Source organism: Canis aureus, chromosome 8 (assembly GCF_053574225.1).
Source record: "Canis aureus isolate CA01 chromosome 8, VMU_Caureus_v.1.0, whole genome shotgun sequence".
NCBI lineage: Eukaryota > Metazoa > Chordata > Mammalia > Carnivora > Canidae > Canis > Canis aureus.
In genome coordinates this window covers 26,282,648-26,289,232 of record NC_135618.1, presented here as the reverse complement: position 1 = coordinate 26,289,232, position 6,585 = coordinate 26,282,648, and the positions used below count along the sequence as shown (strand labels likewise).

Below are 6,585 nucleotides of genomic sequence, written 5' to 3'. Positions count from 1 at the left end.
ATAAAACAATTGTGTCATAAGAAATCATGCAAAGAATCCACTATTTCCATTTCAAGGTTTTTTTTTTTCTTGGTTGCTATTTTTAAGATCTCACTTAAACATACAATTTCATTAAGCCACACTAGCTTAAATAAGGAGGATTCTAATAGGAAGTGGAAGTAGTTGTATAAGAACCCCCAAATACTGGTAGTTTCAATGAGAAGTATTTCATTCAAAATGAGACATTCTTGGGGCACCTGGGTGGCTCAATGGTTAAGCGTCTGCCTTCAGCTCAGGTCGTCATGATCCCACAGTCCTGGGATCGAGTCCCACATCAGGCTCCTTGTGGGTAACCTGCTTCTCCCTCTGTCTATGTCTCTGCCCCTCTCTCTGCATCTCTCTTGAATAAATAAATAAAATCTTTAAAAAATAAAAATAAAATGAGACATTCTTTTAAGAAAGTCAACCAAAAAGAAGAAAAAATATGACAGAGGTTTGTGGATCAGACATTTTAGTAATTAACCACCAAATTTCCAGATGCTAAAGCAGAAAGCAAGTTATGTCTTACAGAAACTGCCCTCTGGAGAAAAGGAAAAAAGAAAAGAAGGATTTTGAGTTTGACAGTACAACCTTGCACCGGCACCGGTTTCTTCTCCTGCTGGTTCAAGGAGTTCTAAGCACCCTTCTGTAAATCATCATCTCACATCTATTTATTATCTTCCAGCTCAGTGCACAATACTATCTGTTACACATGGATACCAGCAATAATACACAAGGGGCTCCGGCATAAGAGGCAGCAAGCTCTGTGCTCATCTGCGCTCTGAGTCTCATCCTGCAGTGGAGTTTCTGCTCATCCTGTAGCCACCATCAGCAGCAATTAAAACAAAGGTATTATGCTTCCAGTGTTTATTCCTCTGTATTTTACCCATGCAATGTGATGTTTTTCATCCAGGGCCATATGAATTGAGAAAGTGTTTGACTGCCTTAAAGTAGCATAGGTTGAAGACTTTTTTTTTCTTTTTCTTTTTCTTTTTCTTTTTTTTTTTTTTTTTTAATTCCATAGGACTTTGGTAACCTATGTTACAAGATGCTTGCACACACAGTAGCACTGCTTCTGTTCAGTGGAGAGCTAAAATACAATGAATCTCACATTCCCTCCAGAACAGTTACCAAAATGTTAGCTATTGCTGCAGAAGAGGAAATCAGGCTGTGTGGAACAAAAGATAACTTTAAATGTATATGTTGCAGTGATTCTCAACCTAGGCCTAAGAATCACCTGGAAAGCTTTAAAAAAAAATACAGACACCCAGGGCTCATCCACCAGGGATGCTGATTCAATTAGTCTGGGGCAGGGCCCAGACGCTTGTATTTTTTTTAAAGCTCTCTGGATAATTCCAATTTGCAGGCAGGAATGAGAACAACTGGTATATGGGAGAAAGAAACTTCAGAGCCCAATTGTTGCTTTGCTGCCAGCACACAGCTAACTAACTTATGAGACTGAACAAGTCTTTCAATTTCTTTGTGGTTTCATCCATCATACGGGGTTGTCATAATGACTAATTAGACTGTGTAAGTGAAACTATTTTGATGAGCATAAAATGTTATAAAAATATATATTTCTAAAATCTCTGAAATCAAAGAATCCTGAGGTCTGTTGAGTTCTAGACCCAGGAAATTTGTCTGCAATCAAGCATATCCTTTTATATCTCTTAACCTTATTTCCTTACTTGCAAAATGGAAATAATGTTACTAATTTATAGCAGGAGGAAGAGGGAGATAAATGCTGCCATCTTATAAAAGTGAGAGGATTAAAAAATAATGTTTAAGGTGCAATTTCAATCCATTCTGTTTTGGTTTTGTTTTGTTCCCTTTCTTTCAAAGACTCTCTGAGGATCAAATGAGTTCATTTATGTGAGAGCACATTATAACTATAATTTATTATCGTTATGCTGTTATTATTATGTTTTTATTATGCCTCAATTTCTTCAACTGTAAAATGAGAGTATTGAACTAAATCATTCTAAAAATGTCCTCCAAGCACTAAAAATCTGTGATTCTTAAAAAGAGAGAATTGTACAACCTCTCTCTTCATTTGCTTCTTCGTGTGTGTGTGTGTGTGTGTGTGTGTGTGTGTGTGTGTGTGTTTCAGGTGGCATTCATGGAAAGAAGGTTCCTGAACTGTCCTAGCCTAGAATTCATCACACTTGGTGGCTGTGTTCCTCTCAGAATAACCTACAGGAGAATTCTGAAGGGTTTACAAATAAGAATTCCTTTCCATTCTAGAAGTATAGGTATACCCTGACTTCTGTGGGTTTCAAGTCATTACACTGGGTGCAGAGATTAAATTTTGTTTCAAGTCAGAAGGCTAAAGGAGCAAGTCCGCTGACTATACTGCTCTCCAGAACAGCCCACAGAGGCCCATGCTGGTCTCCTGTGACTCACTGAGAAACAGAACTTCCAGCCTCCTCAAACAAACACAGTGTCCAAATTTCTGATGCTAGTTTGGAGGAGGGAAACACATTCTGCATTTGGGTCAGAATTCGAGAGAAGTAACAGAAAAATGCTTCATTCTTTTAGTAGATGTAGATCTGTGTGGTTTCCCTGTTTATTGTGGGAATCTTTAAACAGTCCTCTCTGCTGGCTCATTTCCTTCAGGATATAAACATGTTCAGGTTTCTCCAATCTTAAAACAAAAACAAAAGGAAATAGAAATTTAAAATCTTTCCTTCCACCCAATATAATTTTCAAGCGATACCACTTCTTCTTTCTTTCATAACCATCATTCTTAAGAAACTGTCTACACCAGCTGCTTATATTTCATCTCTTCCAATTCCTTCCTCAGTCCCCAGTAACCTGGCTTTGTCTCTACTTTTGGCCAAAGTCAGCAATGACCTCCCAGGGGTTAATTTTAAAATGTCATTTCTTTCCTTATTTGAGCACACTGGCAGCCACCATATCTCTAATTTCATTGATGGCTCCTCTTATCTCAGATTTTCTCTTCCCCTGGGTTTAAAACACTGATGGCTCCTACTTCTCTCTCTTTCTCTCTGCCCTGTCCTTAGCTTCCTTCAGGCTCCTTGCATCCTTCTTCTGATCACTCTGCACACACTTTCTAGCTGGCCTCACCTAAATGTCTGGGAGCAGTCACTAGAAAGCAGCCTGGGTTTGGCAAATCCTTACGTACTACTACTTTCTTAGGAAGTGCAACCTCAGAGAAGCATGAATGATCACAAAGGGAAGTGAGTGAGGAGTAAGAATATAAGAATATAGCTGCTTCAGTTTTGTGTAAAACACAGCTGACTTCCCCCTCTCACTGTGGGCTTCAAAAAAAAAAAAAAACATATAAAATCCTATATGTTTCAGAACAGACTGTGGAGAGCAGGAAAAAGAATGTGTCCACTAGTTCCTTTCCCAGTTGGCCAAAGTTCCTCATGGGCATCAACACCTGCATGTGGAGTTGTGCCATCCAGTCTTTTTGTGTGCTGTCAAACAGCAAAAAGCTACTATAGCTACTGTAGCTGTCTACAGCTACTGTAACAAATTACTATAAACAAGACTTAAAACATACAAATCAGAGGATGCAAAAGAAAACCACAATCCCCACAGGTACATAGAATATGACTGGCTTTCTACCCAAATCCCAAAAACTTCCAAATTTATGCTTACCATTCAGCCCTTCTTCTGGGTCCAAAGTATCTATAGGACATTTTAAACAGATGTCTCATAGGCTTTTTATACTAAACATATGCAACATTAAATTCAGTCTCTTTTCTATCCTTCTACTCCCAAGATCTGCTCCTCCTACAGGATTTCTTTCTTTCTTTTTTTTTTAAGATTTATTTATTCATTATAGAGACAGAGAGTGAGAGTGAGAGAGCGAGAGAGAATGAGCAGGAAGCGCAGAGCGAGAGGAAGAGAGAATCTCAAGCAGAGTGCAGAGCCCAATGTTGGGGCTCAATCTCATAACCCTGAGATTAGGACCTGAGCTGAAAGCAAGAGTGAGACACCTAACCAACTGCCACACTCAGGTGCTTCTCCTACAGGATTTCTTTCTTTCTTTATGGGATCCCTGGGTGGCGCAGCGGTTTGGTGCCTGCCTTTGGCCCAGGGCGCGATCCTGGAGACCCGGGATCGAATCCCACATCGGGCTCCTGGTGCATGGAGCCTGCTTCTCCCTCTGCCTGTGTCTCTGCGCCTCTCTCTCTCTCTGTGACTAACATAAAAATTAAAAAAAAAAAAAAAAGGATTTCTTTCTTTCTTTCTTTTGTGAGTGGCACCTTCATAAATCTAAGAACCCCAAATCAGAAAGCAGTCATTCTTGACTCCTCTCTACCTCACCAGTAACCTTTTCTTAACATGTTGGAGTCACTAGACTCCACCTTTTCTCTTCCATTCTCACCATTCCTTCCTCATATGGTTTTATTTTCTCTAACTTTTCTCCATTCTTCCAATTCATCACTTTTTCCAATCGATGCTTCATTTGACATCTAGAATTACCTTTCTTATGTAAATATCTGATCAAATAAGGTCCATGTCCTTTTGCATACAAATTCCTCAATGACTTATCAATGCCTTCAGGAAAAGATTGGTAGTCCCTAGTATAACATTCAATGTTATAACATTCACTCTATGATCTGGACTTGACTTCCATTTGTCATACCTTATTCCATTTCTCCTTTTAAGCTTCAAATTTTAGCCATGTTGAAATACCTGTACTTCTCCCAACATGTGATGTTACATTATACCATTCTTCCTCTGTACATGTTATCCTCACTACTCAGAATGCCCCCGTCCCCTCACTTCTTCTCCTTGGTTATGCCTACTCATGTTGCAAGGTCTGGATTGTCTTTCCCAAGAAACCTAATCTCACTTAGTCCCCTTCCTGCAATATGGACTCAGTACTTGTACTGCTTGCTCTCATTGTATCCTAACATAGCTCTTGCCACACATTCTGATTGTTTTTCCTTTGAGATTTTATTTCTCTGCAGAATTGTGAATAATTTTGAGAACAGAGATACCATGTTTTATGTACCTTTGATTCTTTGGTAGGTGTTTAATAAATGTTTGCTGAGTGAATAAATGCTCTGGGTGGTAACAATACACACTTCAACTTAATAAAATAAATTTTAATGTTAGAGAGATTAAGCGACTTAATATTTTGTTGTTGTTATTATTATGATCATATTATGACAGACTTCTAGGAAAAATTCTTGTATAGGTAGATGACTCTTGACTAGAGATTTCCTTTCCAGCATTCTCCGCTACTGGTCCAGGACTTCTTCCTCCTAAGAGCTAACAGTTATTGTGCTCCTATGTCAAGCCAGCCACTGAACTAAAACCGTTAATCCTCATATAACCTAATGTGATAGAACTATTTTATTTCTACAATACAATGAAGGCACTATAGCACAGAGAAAGTAAGTAACTTCACCAGGATAATACTTACAAGAATCAGAGCTGGGATTTCATCAGAGAATCCCAGATGCCAGAGCCTGAATACCATTCAACATACCATTCCTGTCACCAGATAATTGGTTTAAAGCACAGGGAAATATAGACACTGGGAAACCTGGATTCTCATTCCTGCTTATTTTAATCAAGCAAGAGAGCTTTGTCTTGGTCACTGCGACTATTTCCCCACCTACAAAATGAAGGATGGTGTTTAATTCTGATGTTCACTATGGTCTCTTCTGATTTTGGTCCTCTCTTCTGACTATGGTCTCTTCAAATTTGGTTGAAGAGACCATAGTCAGAAGGTGTCCAAACGAGCTTTATAAACTCAATGGGAAAAGGAATCATTGTATTTCTGATGCCTAAAAATCCATTTGCAAAAGGTGAACAACAACAACAACAACGAAAAGCCCCATACCACGGAAGTGACCAGGGAAGTGCAAGGCTGCCTTCCACCTACCAGAAATGCAAATGACCCTGTTTATCAGTGTATTTTAAATGAATCCACCATCACTTTCTAAATCAGTTCATTACGGGAGCAATTTATAAAATCACTTTTCATCCTTTGTTTGGCCCTCTTGGGTTTTTATCCTTTACTTCTTTTGCCAGTTAGATAAATAAAGTTACTTTCCAGAGTTGCTCAGCTACATCCTTCAGGTGTCCAAGCAGGCAGAGGGAAGCCACTTTGTAGCTCATTTCTCTGAAGGGGAGCCCCCCCTTCCACCTCAGCTAAGGAAGATACTAAACACATTGTGTCTCAAGGGATGCATTCAGGGACAAATATGACTCCAAGAGAAAGCAGCCTTTGTTACATGGAATGTTTCTTACCAGCCACCATAGGTATAAGATCCTGGTTGTAAATATTACCCAAGCAACCCCCAGAAGTAGGAATGAGGAAGTGTGTGTGCTTGTGTGTGTAAGGGACAGTTAAGTGTATGCAGAAAAGGGTAACTTTCCTCTCTTAAATTTGCAATTAATTAAAGGTCAGGAGCCCTGGCTTCAAACCATGTCCTTAAGTTCAGGTTCTGCTCTTTACTAGCTACACAGCTTCCCATAAGCTCATCTCTCTGAGTCTCTGTTTCATTATCTACAAAAGGAGTAGCTGGAAAAAATAATCTCTTAAATTCCTGTAGTTCTAATATCCTATAACTCTGA

At 39.2% G+C, this 6,585-nt stretch overlaps 1 long non-coding RNA gene across 4 annotated transcripts in view; it reads right to left on the bottom strand.

Moving 5' to 3' along the window:
• Positions 1–365: 365 nt before the first annotated feature.
• The window catches only part of LOC144318530 (uncharacterized), a 60,805-nt gene continuing 54,585 nt past the window's right edge, over positions 366–6,585 (bottom strand). For all 4 annotated transcript variants that reach the window (XR_013384518.1, XR_013384520.1, XR_013384519.1 and 1 more), the window contains one exon: positions 366–2,662. This is a non-coding gene — a long non-coding RNA (uncharacterized LOC144318530). The remainder of the gene's footprint in view (positions 2,663–6,585) is intronic.